The sequence below is a fragment of the Euprymna scolopes genome, chromosome 3 (genome assembly GCF_053919585.1).
Source record: "Euprymna scolopes isolate OS-2025 chromosome 3, ASM5391958v1, whole genome shotgun sequence".
NCBI classification, from domain to species: Eukaryota; Metazoa; Mollusca; class Cephalopoda; order Sepiida; family Sepiolidae; genus Euprymna; species Euprymna scolopes.
In genome coordinates this window covers 79,142,959-79,158,280 of record NC_136484.1, presented here as the reverse complement: position 1 = coordinate 79,158,280, position 15,322 = coordinate 79,142,959, and the positions used below count along the sequence as shown (strand labels likewise).

Sequence of the window (15,322 nt, the reverse complement as noted above, 5' to 3'; positions counted from 1 at the left end):
AGTCAAGTGTCTCCTTGTTATTTCAGATCATATGAAACCATAGGAGCATGTTTTAGTCTCCCCTCCTTCAAGGCCAGGGTTTCGGGAATATATATATATATATATATATATATATATATATATATGTGTGTGTGTGTGTGTGTGTGTGTGTGTGTGTGTGTGTACGTTATATATATATATAAAGGTTGTAATTTAATGTTATATATATATTTATATATATAACATTAAATTACAACTTTTATATATATTTATATATATATATATGCACACACACATATATATAGTTCTAATTTAATTATATATAATAGCTGTAATTTAATTGTATATATGTGTATGTTATATATATGTATGTTATATATATATAATAGTTGTAATTTAATGTTATATATATATATTTAATGTTATATATATATATAACATTAAATTACAACTATTATATATATATATATATATATATATATATATATATATATAACATACACATATATACTTAATTAAATTACAGCTATTATATATAATTAAATTAGAACTATATATATGTGCGTGTGCATATATATATATATATATAAATATATATATAACATTAAATTACAACTTTTATATATATATAACGTACACACACACACACATACACACACACACACACATATATATATATATATATATATATATATATATATATATATATATATATAAAGGCCTTGTATTTTACTTACCTGATATTTTTAATTATCCATTGAAATAGATCTTTTGCGTCATTGCTAATTATTTGCTTTTGTCTTCTTTTTCTTTACCATAGTCATTATTCTTTATTCTGTATCATTACAATTGCTTTTTGCTTTAGCGAAGCTGGCTGTGCGTTTGCTTTCGTCGTCTTTTGGTTGATCATGACTCCGTTTTAAGGCTCTATCAAACTGTTGACTGAAGAGTGACTTCTCTTCCCCATCTCACGAACAATTAAACATGCCTGCGTTCGGCTTATTCTACTCTCCTTTTCTTCTTTCAAATCATTTTTTCCATTTGATTCGTATTTTCATGAGTTTATGTATTAACTGGCACAATCGCAAGACACTGTCCTCACCGATTAGCATGTTTTTCCTTCAAGTAAACGCACGATTTTGCTGCGTCTGCTTGTAAATATGGCTGCACGAAGAGCACACGCAATCGATCACTTTTAGATGACTGAATTATGTACGCGAACTCGGCGCGCGTCGCCATCGATAGAATAACGTCACATTTTCCCAAAGAAGTTCATTTGTTACATATTCTTTTTAAATCTGTCGTCTTTGAATCAGTAAATTCCCTAAAGCAATGAAATAATATTATGTGTGTATGTGTGTGCGTGCGTGCGCGCACGCGCGTATGCGCGCATATGTGCGCGCGCGTGTGTGATTGTGTATATTGTGTCTCATATAAACCGTAATTATTTTCTATAGTTAAACTCGATTCATATGGGAATAAAATTCAAGAGAGAAGTGAATACTTATATCAAAATATGTAATAGTTATACGTAAATGAATTTATAATTCAAAGCTATTTCATACTATGATTTAATGTGAGTTTTGAATCCAGGGCAAACCAACACGTGTTTCTAGAAGAATTCCCTGTGATTTGTAATATTTTTTTAAGTGTAAATTTTCATTTTATTTTGCCATTTTTTTTTTTGTGCTGTGTTTCATAAATTGTCCTAGAAACACGTGCTAGTTTTTCTTCTTTTGTTTCGAAACTAACATTAAAACATAGTATGATATAACTTTGATCAACGCAACTGACTATATCCAGGCTCGATCTAGGGTGTCATAGTGTGCCAGTAGGGACTGCCAAAACTCACCACAGAATTACCCCACCCTATGTAACATGATGTAACTTTATTATAAATTAATATTATCAGTATAACGTTTGTACCATTTAAAAGAAAAAGGGCAAAATAAACCAGTAATAATTAAAAAAAAAAATTTTATCGTACGAAAATAATGAAATTGTGGAACGAAAATTGTATTTACATAATTGGCGCTTTAAAATAACGTTTAGGGAGTTGAGTTAGTGCTTTTCGGGCACTCCCTAATAAAATAAATAATTCAACACAAGCTACTAAATAAACGAACAAACAACTTCGTAAAACTTAACAAGGAAAAGGTTTATTGAAGCGAGTCAGGGTAAGATGCCCAAAAGATATAATTCAGATAAAACTTGTCTGCTTTTGCCCGGTAGTTATTCCCAAGTGGGAATCGTCGATACCGGTGTATGCAGAGAGGGAGAGTGAGGAAACAGGTCCGCTCTCTTTGGCGTCTGGCTTGAAAAAAGGAGGAGTTTTTCTCGTCCGGAACGGAAGCAGTTAGAGTTCCTTAGGGGGTAAGGAAGGTCCCTGTGCTATGCCTCTGATTGGTCAGAATGTGCCATATCGCACAGTCAGGGGAGGCACTGACGCACAAGAAAAAGAGTTCTATTTGTTTCTGCTACAAATGTTCCCATGTAGTAGACATTCCGAACTTGAAAACATACCCGTGTTTAATAAATCTAGCAAAAATCAACTAATGGTCAGATTTTCGTGAAATTTTCGATACTTATCTATTTTAGAATGAAATTACATATAAAATGCAATTTTCGTAAAATATATGAGGGGAAATATTTTTTAGTGCGTGTCCCCCATCCATATTTATATTTTTGAAATTCGAACAAAATATATTTAAATCTATCAAAATTTCTATTTATTATGAAACATAAGCGTTCAAATAAGTAAAACATATTTATTTTTTAAAAGTTTAAATACACGTATTGAACAAAAAATTACCTTGAAGTTGCAATTAAAAAATGATATAAATTTAATATTATTATTTTTTTTTTTAAATAGCGTTTTTTCGAATTAATATATACTATAATCAGTTGAATTGCCAAGAAAAAGAAACTTCGTAAACATTAATTAATTTTTAAAAGATTAAAACGATTAAAATTCCATTATTTCAAAACGTTCCGTTACAACATAGATTTTTAATTAATTGTGTTTAAATTTTGTTTTAAATATTAAGTTTTTACATAAACATGGCTCTTTCAGCTATTTTATCGCCAGATTAAAACCGATTTGAAAATATTATTGCACAAATATTAAACATTTTGTAGCCCCCCTTCATATTTTGTTCGTCTCTTTTTACCGAACAAAATATGGAAGCCCATAGGTAACTGTTGGAATTTTATCTTCCTTCCAGATAAATTCGACGCCAAAGTAACTAACCTTCAGGTTAGTTACTTTGAATGACAGCATGAAATAAAAGAAGGGTGGGGTAAAGAATAAAATGAATGACAGCATGAAATAAAAGAGGGGGGAGGGTAAAGAATAAAATATAAAGTCTTGCTTTGAAACGAAGAGATTTTATTCACAATAAAATTAGTTGCAAATTTTTCCCTTTGCAGGCATTAAATTTTTAAAAAATGCCAAGGTAACATATAATGAAATAAATAACACTGGTTCTTATAATGAAGATGTCGTATCCATGAACGAATACAATAATAAGATTCAAAATAGTAATTTCTAATCACACTCTCATATGTAGTAAATTTTAGGAGCGTACTCACAAATTGAAAGCCAGTCAGGTACGTGCCTTTTTCTTTTTTTTTTCATTTAAAGTCCTTTTAGAATTTTCTCTCCCTCCATGTGCAAGCAAAAAACCGTAGCCACGCAGATGGATTTCAGAAGCATGCCTCGTCGCATGTCCGGGGTATTCTTGCCGGTTTTCTTCTTTGAAGGAGGTGCCAAAATTTCTTGTCACGTAAAATAAGGTCTTTTTTTTAAAAATAATTACACTCCTTCAATATACGTGCAAAACATAGCAACGTAGATAGTTTTCAGAAGCATGCCTCGTCGCATGCCAAAAAAGTGGGCGAATCTCGCGCTGGGTTCGTGACCTCATCACGGAGCTAGCATTTTCCTTTTCTTCCAATTAAACAGTTTCGTACAGACCCAGATTGTACGAAACTAAGAATCAAAAAAGATACAAAATACAAAAAATCAAATACAAGAACCAGATAAAAAATTAATAAATGTAAACAGTGGGTGTACTATTATTGGTACAAAAAAACATTCCAACATTCTTCCCAACAGGAAATGGCAGTCAACCTACAGTTGGATGACACATGTAAAATTTACAATACGATAATTTTTCTTTATATATACATATATCACACAATGCATGGTCAGAAGAACTCCAGGAAACACATATCAGAACAAAAAGACAGAAAAATTCAAATAAGATTATTCTATAAAAATTCACATGAAAACCTTCATGTTTTAGGTTTGAATAGAGGAGTACCTAACCAGATTCATAAACTTAAAACTAATGATCAGATGCAAGGTTGCAACAGAAGTTTGAACTGAGAATATTTCGTCAGATAATTAACTATTTACATATACAAGAGTATAAAGGCTTGAGAAGTCCACTTACCATCTAACCTCCTCATCCTTATATTATCTCTGGTAAACACCAAAATATCTCAGCTCCCTCGTAACCACAAGAGCCCAGTGAGATCAACACCGGTGCTACAAGAGGGACGAATCCAATCAACCTTATCCTTTGATAAGTTCTTCAACTTGGTGGAATGAAATAAAACTGAATCCCCCATCCTGCACAAATTATACAAGGCAATTACAGTTTTAAACGTTTGTATAGCTATATACATATAGACAAACAAACAAAGTTGAGTATAGGTGTCAAAAACACCCAGGTAGCTGGAGATGTAATACTTATGGAAGACCCCTATCAAGGAGAGATCCAATCTTCCTGTGTTCAGCATTGAAATATGTAGTACTTACCAACACAACAAACGTCCTCGTGTTTGTGCCTTGTATAGGCATGCGCGACAACAAAACTTGGGTTTTTATAAGCGGAAGTCTCGAGGTTGTCAGGAATCTACAGGCGCATGCGCAAGAGAAGGGATTGAGATAGTGGTATAAAGGCAGGTCGAGTGAGAAGGTTGTTGTTGTTGTTGTTGTTATTGGACGTTACAGTGACGCGTGCGTTAGCAGGTGATTAAGAGGCGGTTTAATTTTGTGTGTCAAGTCGCGCACCTCGGTGAAGGTCATATAGATCGTTCACCTCGATGAAGGTGAAGGTCATAAGCTATTTCGGCTATTTCGTTTTGTCTCTTTTCCTGGACAACTATGGCTGGGGCAAAGTTTGATTTAAAACTGATACCTGAATTCGACGGATCCACTTCTGTTGTCGACTGGGTCGAAAGGGTTGAGCTGACCTGCAACCTCTGTGAAGTAAAGGGGGTGCATACCGTGATTCCCCTAAGATTGGCTGGAGGCGCCCTAAGTGTATATCAGCAACTGAGTGCTGTGGAGAAGGCTGATATTACCTGTATAAAAAATGCTTTATACAAGGCATTTGCCATGGATCCTTGTACGGCCTACGAAACATTTGCCACTAGGAAGCTCATGCCAGGAGAAACCGTGGACGTCTTCTTTGCGGAGCTGAAGAAACTTGCAGTTCTATTTGGCAATGGAGTGTCAGAGCAAACACTGGCGTATGCGTTTGTGGCCGGCCTTCCCACCCATGTTAAGCAACTGTTGAGGGCTTCCACCAGCATATCTGTAACGCCCATGGAACATTTGTTAGAACACGCTCGAGCCATTATCAGAGATGAGGAGGACCTGAGGGAACTGGTTGTAATGATGGCGCAGGCAGCCAAGACTAATGCTCAATCAATGGGAGATGTTTCTGCTGTGGCCAGCGAGGCCATATCGCAAGAAATTGTACTAACAAGGGGCGGGGGCGCCCGCGCTGTTTCCAATGTGGTAGCGATGGACATTTATCCCAAAATTGTGCGGGAAATTCATCAGGGGGCAGGACGTCTGCGCCGCCCTGTTCCCCGGACAAGATTTAATTGAGGCGCAACCGACAATAAATGTGTACGTGGACCAAGTGCTTTGTTCAGCTCTTCTCGACTCTGGGTGCTCACACACCATCATGAGTGCCAAGTTGTGTAGAAACTGGACAAAGCAGAACATCAAAGTAACCACAATAGGTGGCAATACGCAAGCTTGCTGTGGAGCCGGAACTGTCAAAGTCCACACAGACTCTGGTGTGGCCGCAAACATTAATGTGCTGGTGATGCGAGGGGATTTGCTGGGGATTCGATGTACTGTTGGGATATGATGCTATTAAGGCACTGGGGGGAGTGGTTATCGGAAGAGATGGGACTGTGCGATTTTTGGAAACCCCAGTGTGTGCTGCAGTTCACATTGATCGGCCTGATTTTAAGGTGGACTACGACCCTCACCAAAAAGCATGGACTGCATCGTGGAAGTGGACAGAAGGAAGGGCGCCAACCGAACTCAAGAATAGCATTGTAGAGTACTCGATATCTGACGAGGCCCGTAATGATTACGAGAAGGAACTTGAAGCATGGATCCAGGATGGATGGCTGATCCCCTACCCCAACAAGCTGGGACCACCCAAGGGTCTGATTCCCTTAATGGCTGTAGTCCAGCATAACAAATCAAAAGTTCGTCCGGTGCTGGACTATCGTGAACTCAATAGATACATTGAGACGTACACTGCCGATGCTGACGTGTGCGCCAGCAAGCTGAGAGAATGGCACCAGAAGGGCTCCAATGTGTCTATAGTAGACTTGCGGAAGGCTTATTTGCAGGTGCGAGTGGATGAGACATTGTGGCCGTTCCAGACAGTGTGGTTCCGGGGTCAGAGATACTGCCTTACCCGGCTTGGCTTTGGGCTGAATGTGGCACCGCAAATCATGAAGACCATCGTAAATGCAGTGTTGTCCCAGGAAAAGACCACTGAGGACGCAACATCGGCCTATATTGATGATGTGTATGTCAATGAAGACATACAATCTGCATCGCACGTCAGAGAAAAGTTAGCTCAATTCGGGTTGGAGTGCAAGGATCCCGAACGTCTGAGGGATGGAGCACGGGTATTAGGATTGGACGTTTGCGGGAAAGACGGTACCTTACGATGGAGGCGTGGCAGTGAGATTCCAACCATCCCTGATGTTATTACGCGGCGGACTATTTTTTCCTTGTGTGGGAAACTTATTGGTCACTTACCAGCATGTGGCTGGCTCCGATCAGCTGTGGGCGTCATCAAACGCAGGGCAAGTTTAGTAACTACAGGTTGGGATGATGTATCTGATGATGCTCTGCTAACTCTGATGACGACAGAAACCCTAGAGAGAGTTAACAAGGAGGATCCTGCCCGTGGAGAATGGTGTGTCGATGGGGACACTGTGAATGTGTGGGTTGACGCTAGTTCTTTGGCATTGGGAGTGTTATTGGAGCAACGTGGAAATGTAATTGAAGACGCATGCTGGCTGCGACCTGTGAATGATGCTCAACACATCAACCTGGCGGAACTGGATGCTGTTGTGAAGGGTTTAAATCTGGCACTGCAATGGCAGTCAAAGAAGTTACACTTGTACACGGATTCTCTCTGCGTCTACCACTGGGTGTCCAACACTCTCTCGGGACGAACAAGAGTCCGTACTAAGGCAGCTAGTGAGATGTTAATCCGACGGAGGCTAAACACCCTGAAGAGTCTGGTATCAGAATATGACCTGTCGGTGAGTGTAACGCTCGTGGCATCACACTGTAATCATGCAAACCAACTAACCCATGTGCCTCACAAATGGTATGAAGCTGTGAAGACAGGCGTGGAGTTCACTGCTCGATCTTGCGCAGTTGGCGCGATTAGCTCATGCCAAATACAAAGAATTCATGTGCAGAGTGGACATCCAGGTATCAAAAGAACTTTGTATTTTGCGAGGCGTGTGGACCTGGCAGTGACAAGGGCGGATGTCAGGCAGATCATCAAGCACTGTGAGGCATGCCAGTCTATCGATCCTGCACCTGAGCAATGGCAGAAGGGGCGATTGGAAGTTGAGCATGTGTGGCAACGATTAGCGATAGATATTACCCATTACAGTGGTAAGCCCTTTCTAACCCTTATCGACTGTGGACCCACTCGTTTTGCGGTGTGGCGGCAAATGACCAGTCAGGACTCAGCGAATGTTGTCCGCCAACTGTCATCTATCTTTTCTGAGCGAGGTGCGCCGGAAGAGATATTGACGGACAACGATGCTGCTTTTTGTAGCCACCAAGTTCGGCAGTTGTTGAATGAGTGGGGTGTCCGACTACGACTGCGATGTGCTCATGTGCCATCAGGGAATGGCATTGCTGAGAGGAACCATCGCAGCATCAAGAGAATTGCTGCCAGAAAGCAATGCACCATTACGGAGGCCACCTATTGGTATAACATCACACCAAAGGATGGGAAGACACTAACAACAGCACCGGCCAATGCCATACACAAATACCGTGTTAGGATAAAGGGCATTGACACTGTCCAACCAATCGACGAGGAGAGTCATAACAAATACAAGGTAGGGGATCCAGTTTGGGTTAGACCCCCTGGAAACCGGTGCACCACCAAGTTCAAGTGAGGACGAATATCTGGAGTGGTCAGCCAGCAGTCGGTCCTTGTTGATGGAACCCCACGCCATGTGCGCGATCTTCGCCCAGCTAGTGAAGTACATCCCACAACTATAGAGAGCGATGAATCATCAGATGATGAGCTGCTAATGAGTGAGGTCACTGAGCAAGAGAGTGGTAGTTGTAGTTTGTCTGATCAGGCAGGATCAGAACCAGAACCTCACACAGAACCAGAACCAGAACCTGAATCCGAGAGTGTAAATACCACCCTTCGCAGAAGCCAACGAACCAAGAGCCCACCCCCGGAGTGCACTCTATGTGATCATCAGATCAGGGGGGAGTGTAGTACTTACCAACACAACAAACGCCCTCGTGTTTGTGCCTTGTATAGGCATGCGCGACAACAAAACTTGGGTTTTTATAAGCGGAAGTCTCGAGGTTGTCAGGAATCTACAGGCGCATGCGCAAGAGAAGGGATTGAGATAGTGGTATAAAGGCAGGTCGAGTGAGAAGGTTGTTGTTGTTGTTGTTATTGGACGTTACAGTGACGCGTGCGTTAGCAGGTGATTAAGAGGCGGTTTAATTTTGTGTGTCAAGTCGCGCACCTCGGTGAAGGTCATATAAATCGTTCACCTCGGTGAAGGTGAAGGTCATACAAACAAACAAAGTTGAGTATAGGTGTCAAAAACACCCAGGTAACTGGAGATGTAATACTTATGGAAGACCCCTATCAAGGAGAGATCCAATCTTCCTGTGTTCAGCATTGAAATAAACATCTCAGCATCAGAAAACCCACTTCTAACTAGGCATAAGATGGTTCTGAGCGCCTCAGAAACACCCCAGGACAAATCGAGCTTGACTTCGATAGCTCTTGCAATACTGCAGTAAGCTACGTCAAGGCAGATCTTCAAAAAACATTTAAACACAATAACACCTGCATTTTCTACTTAAAGGAGCAACTTCATAGAATGAAGGTTCTGCAAGCGATCTCTGAACAACATATCCTACATTCTCATAGGAACTCGGAGAAGTTGAACCACACACCATGTAGTCAGCAAATTCAACAGGATCCATCATGGGATTCTTTATCGAGTTACACTCAACCTGAATCTGGATGCCCCAATCCAACTTGAGTGCACGTAACTCTTCAAAAACCATTTTTCTCTTGGTTTTTACAAGTTGAAAGGTGGATATAATGCTTTCTGCCCTATATCCTTGCTGGAGAATTTCTCTCCCAGTGCTAACATTAGCACTTAAAGAAGTGCACAAAGCTTGCACTTTCACATAGGATAGACTCCTGTCCTTTAACCACTGGCTATTGTGACATTCGCTGTTGGATATGTATATAATTAATACATACGAATCTCGGAAAAGGACCGATCAACGAATGCGCTAAGCTATGGTTCTCCTTTCGCTTGTCAACAACAATAGAGGGTCGAATATATTTATTTTTGTCTCGACTAGAATCTAAAGCGCGCTGAGATTATGCGGAATTATAAATTCCGTTGTGTGATATTTTACACACGACAAACAGCAAAAAGAAAACCAAACAGCGGATTATATTTTAATTCCAAACCACGAGTGCATCACGCGCGATTTTTTTTTATTATCCAATATAGAAAATATAGGGAGAGGGAGATTTCTCTTGTTTTTTTTTATTTGTAGAATGAAAAGTCATATTTCACGTTACTATATGTGCCAGTTCAATATATTTATATGCTGAAATAATAAAACAATTATTCATACATTAAGTTTGAATTTGATTTTTTTGTTTTTTATCACTTCTTCAAAACCTTCGATCTTTTTTTTTCATTAAAACATTCGATCCTTTTTTCTTGTATTTGTGTGCATAATGCATCCGCATTTCATGGTAGAGAAAAGAGGAAATATATATGCAAACATTTAGATCTCTTCCGAGACTCACATTTGGTTTCTTCTTTCTCTCTTTTTCTTTTTTTTGTTAAAAGACTATAACCCCGCTAGGAAAAGTTCTTTCTTCGCCCTTTTCGTATTGCCTTCCGCATTACAAGAAAAGATATCTGTATTTACCTTAGATTCTTCCAAACTTATATTCTTCTCCTTTTCCATTTTTTTTATAAAGTCTTGATGGGATTAATTCGGTAATTTTTTTTTTGTTACACTCCATGTGGCGAGTTGCGTCCACACCATTTTAAATCTTCGCGGCAACTGAAGCTTTTTTGCCGCCTCAATTATCTCCCTTCGCCCTTTGCTTCTGCTGATATTCTTTTTCTACGTTCTTTCTTTCTCTCTCTCTCTCTCTTTCTCTTTATCTTGTCAATGTGCTGTTTCGACGGGTTTGTTTACCTTTTTCGTACGGGCACGTCACACCATCCCCCATAAAAGAAAAAAAATTTATCAGAAATTTTTTTTTTTTTAAATCCAGTCCCTGGATTGCGTCTAATTTATTTGTTTATCTCAGCATCTTTTTTATTTATTTATTTATTCTTCCCCTTTTTTGAGCACTATATATTATTATTATTGTTTTTTTTTATATCACTTGACAACGCGAAAGCGTGTCTGCCACTTTGTTCTCTGTTCCTTTGATATGTTGTATTTTTAAAGGATATTCCTGTAAGGTTAAAAACCAATTTTGCAGTCGTCTATTTTTGTTTCGCATTTTGCTCAAGAATGTGATCGGATCATGGTCGATATACAATTCAATTGGATCTTTCCCAGATGTGAGGTATATTTCAAAGTTATCGATTGCAAGAATAACCGCCAATGCTTCCTTCTCGATAACGGAATAGTTTTTTTGATGTTTGTTTAGCTTTTTTGAGAAGTAGCTAATCGGTCCCAAGTTTCCTTTATCGTCTGACTGTGATAATACAGCTCCTACTCCAATATCACTAGCGCCAGTATGCAGAGTGAAAGTTCGGGGCAAATAATACGGGCTCCTCACTAAGCATTTTCTTTATTTGCTCAAAAGCCTTTTGGCATTCTGCCGTCCATTTGAATCTGTTGTTTTTCTTCAGGAGATCAGTTAGAGGCGTGGCAATACTTGAAAAGTTCCGACAGAATTTACAGTAATAGCCGGTCATACCTAGAAATCGTCGGGTTTCTTTTGCGGTTTTAGGTCTGGGATATTCCTTGATATTCAGTATTTTTATTTCATTCGGACTGATATTTCCGTACCCGACCTTGTGTCTTAAATACTTGACTTCAGTCTTTCCGAAATCACTCTTTTCTAGATTGATCGTCAATCTAGCGTCATTCAGTCTCTTGAATACTCGTTTGATGATGTCTAGGTGTTTCTCCCAATCATCACTTTATATCACGATGTCGTCGATATAGACGCTTACGTTCGGAATTCCTGACAGGCATCGATTCATTAATCGAGTAAATGTGGCTTGGGTATTCCTCATCCCAAACGGCATTACATTATAGTGATATTTGCCTCCTGGCACTACAAATGCAGATTTCAATTTTGCTTCTGCTGTTAAAGAAACTGACCAGTACCCTTTAAGTAAGTCGCACTTGGTTATGTATTTAGCGTTGCCGATTTGATCAATGCAGTCGTCCATCTGAGGGATGGGGTATAAATCTGTTTTCGTAACCTCATTCAGCCTCCTATAGTCTGTACAGAATCTGACTGATCCGTCTGGCTTATCCACTAGGACGCACGGGGACACCCATTCGCTTTGACTTGGTTCGATGATGTGGTTCTCTAACATGTACTCAATCTCTTTCTGGATGATTTTCTGCTTCGTCGGATTGACTCGATAAGGTCCAGGTACTTCCTGCATAGCTTCCTTTAACTCAGTTCTTTCCTTCTCCGCCAGGTGTTTGAGCTTGCTATCAATATTTTCCATAATTATGGAGTTATTTAGCTTTATTGGGATGTTCTTAATTTCAAAGTGGTCATCTCCATCTTTTTCCCTTTCTTCTGTAGTAATGACCTGTCCTATGGGTCGTTCAGGGTCATTCTTACGCTCTGAATATTTTTTAACCGGTTCAGGTGACATATCTGTACCCTGTTCTTCTTTCCGAATATATTCACTTTGTAATTTTGGTCGTCGATTTTCTCCAATATATTATGGGGTCCATTAAATCTTGCTTCAAGCGGTGATTTAACCGAGGGTGCAAGAACCATAACCCTGTCACCTCTGTTGAATTCTCTCCCCTTAGTCTTCCGATCATATGATTTTTTCATTCTGGTTTGATTTTTCAGCATATTATTTTCTGCGATATTTCGGCATCTTTCCAGAGTATTTTGCAACTTCGCAACATAATCCCTTATGAGTTCGGCCCATTTATCTGAATTTTCCCCTTCTTTTCTAATGATTTTTATCGGGTTTCTCATTTCTCTGCCATATACCAATTCGAAAGAGCTATACCCCAAGGATTCTTGTTTAGCGTCTCTTATGGCAAACAATACGAACGGCAACTCTTTGTCCCATTCATTTTTCCTTTCTATACAGTGTGCTCGCAGCATGCTCTTAATGGTGGCATGAAATCTTTCCAGAGCTCCTTGCGATTGAGGATGATAATCGCTCGATGTGACGTGTTGAATTCCCAACGTTTCTGTGACTTTTTTTTTTAATAATTTCGACGTGAAATTTGTTCCTTGATCAGACTGTATAATTTCTGGTATCCCCATCTTTGTAAAGAAATTTAATAATTCCTCGATTATTTTTCTAGCATAAATTTTCCGCAATGGTATTGCTTCCGGAAATCTTGTGTTAGCACACATTAATGTTAACAGATATTGATGCCCTGTCCTTGTCTTCGGCAAGGGTCCTACGCAATCTATTAGTATCCTGTTGAATGGTTTCCCAGTTATGGATATGGGTTTAAGTGGTGCTGGGGGAATTCCAGACTGGTTTCCCTGCCGTTTGACACGTTTTACAAGATTTCCAGATTTCCTTGACACTTGTTTTTATTCCGGGTCAGTAAAAGTGCCTGGTTAATTTTTCGTAGGTCTTGTTCACATTTAGGTGTCCAGCTGGTGGAGCTTCGTGTGCTAACCTTAGCATTTCTCTCCTATAGTCACTTGGTAAAACAATTTGGCATCGCATATCCCTTCTACTTCCCGGTAAATCTTGACCGTCGTATTTCCTTTTTAATATTCCTTCTTCTATAATGTATTGCTGTTTATACCGGTCACTTGTGGGCTTGTTTATTTGTTCAAATAATTTTTTTAAGCTGACATCCTTTTTTTTTAACCTCTTTTAATTCCTCTTGTGACTTTTTTTTTTAACATTATGAGTCCTCTGTCACCGATTTGGTAGAATGGCGCTGCCTCCCTGCTTTCCTTCTTATGTGCCGTCATTTCTCGTTCTCTGTTCGTTTTTCCTTTTCCGTTCCGCAGATTATATGCTCCCATACTTCGTCTGGGGTCATATCCGTCTATCTCGTTTATTTCTATGTTTACATCATTCCCCAGTAATAAATCTGTTTTTCATAGGAAGTTCATCTATGATTCCCACCTCTATTATCCTCGTAATCTTCCCTGCCTTCAGCTTAATCTTTATCACTGGTATCTTCATATCACATCCTCCTACTCCTCTGATCACCATGTGGTTGGTAATTCTGTTTCGGGCCGCCATCTTTCTTAGAATCACCGACTGCGCGGCCCCCGTATCCCTTAATAATTTTATCGGTATTTCTCTTCCATCCTTCCTTATTATTATTCCCTTTCTCATGAAAGGTTTATATATATCGTGTTTTGGCACTGACGAAATTACTCCTTGTGGCTTAGTTCCCACATTGTTCTTTAATTCGGTTCCTCGATTCGATCTGCATTGAATTGATATATGCCCTATTTTTCCACATTTATAACACGTGGGTGGGTTCATCCTCTGTAGCTGTGTTGGTCGGCCATTCTTTGAGTTATCCCCTCGCATAGAGATTTCTTTCGGTTCATTTGCCCAATTTATTATTTGCAGTTTATTTATTTCTTTTCGACGGGATATTATATATTCGTCAGCCAGTGTTGCTAGCTCACTGCCTGATTTTGCTCCTTTTTCATTCAAGTGTATCCGCATGTCATCAGGTAATCCATTTAGAATTTCTTCGATCAGAATGAGCTGTTTGATTTTTTTTGGGGTCTCCGTTCACCCCTTTTGAATCATACCATTTGTTCATCGCCCGTTCCTTTTCCTTGACAAACTCTCTGAACGACTGCGTTTCGCTTTTCTTTATCGTTCTGAATTTTTGTCGATAAGCCTCTCGTATTAGTTCGTAACTGCTCAGTATGGCTTGTTTCACTGTATCATAATCTGCCCGTTCTTCGGCCGATAACGCTGTAAAAGCTCTTCGTTCTTTTCCTGTTAACGTGCTCTGTATAAGTGTGGTCCACTTTTCCTGTGGCCATTCCATGTTGACCGCCATACTTTCAAAATGTGAAAAGTATTCGTCTACATTCTCCTCTGTAAATTTAGGTACTAGCCGTACCTGTTTTGCAAATCGAATCTGTCTCGGTTCGTTTCTGTCGTTGCCTCAGCCAACCTGATTTCTCTTATCCGAGTTTCTTGTTCCATCCTCGCTTTTTCCAACTCGACTTTTGCTTCAATTCTATATTTTTCCAATTCTAGTTGTTCCCTTGATAATTCGTTGTAGTCACTGTGCCATTCATCTGGCGTTTCTGGCGCGAAGATCTGTTCTTCCACCATGTGCTCCAGTATTATCCCAATAATTTTGTTTTTTTCTCATGGCCATTTTTGTTTCTAACTCCAGTCTCTCTCCTACTGCAATTAGCTCGCTTTTCTTCATTTCTTCAAGCTTTTCGAGAGACGGTTCATTTAGGAAATTCTCCACTCTTCCTGTAGCCATTTTTCTTTTCTTTATTTTATTTATTTGTCCGCCTATTTTTTTTTATATTTTAGTTATTTTCTTTTCTTTTCCAAGAACTTTGTT

General features: G+C 39.3%; 1 protein-coding gene across 2 annotated transcripts in view; it reads right to left on the bottom strand.

Annotated features, from left to right (window-relative positions):
- LOC145256453 (uncharacterized) overlaps positions 1-11,012 on the bottom strand; it is a 136,761-nt gene extending 125,749 nt beyond the window's left edge. Inside the window, exon 1 of one of the 2 annotated variants that reach the window (XM_080115391.1) lies at positions 10,496-11,012. The gene's annotated coding sequence lies outside the window, so the exon portion shown is untranslated. Of the gene's footprint in view, positions 1-716; positions 5,178-10,495 lie in introns of those variants that run through there. The other variant, XM_080115383.1, reaches the window with a different exon arrangement.
- Between the last annotated feature and the right edge of the window lie 4,310 nt (positions 11,013-15,322).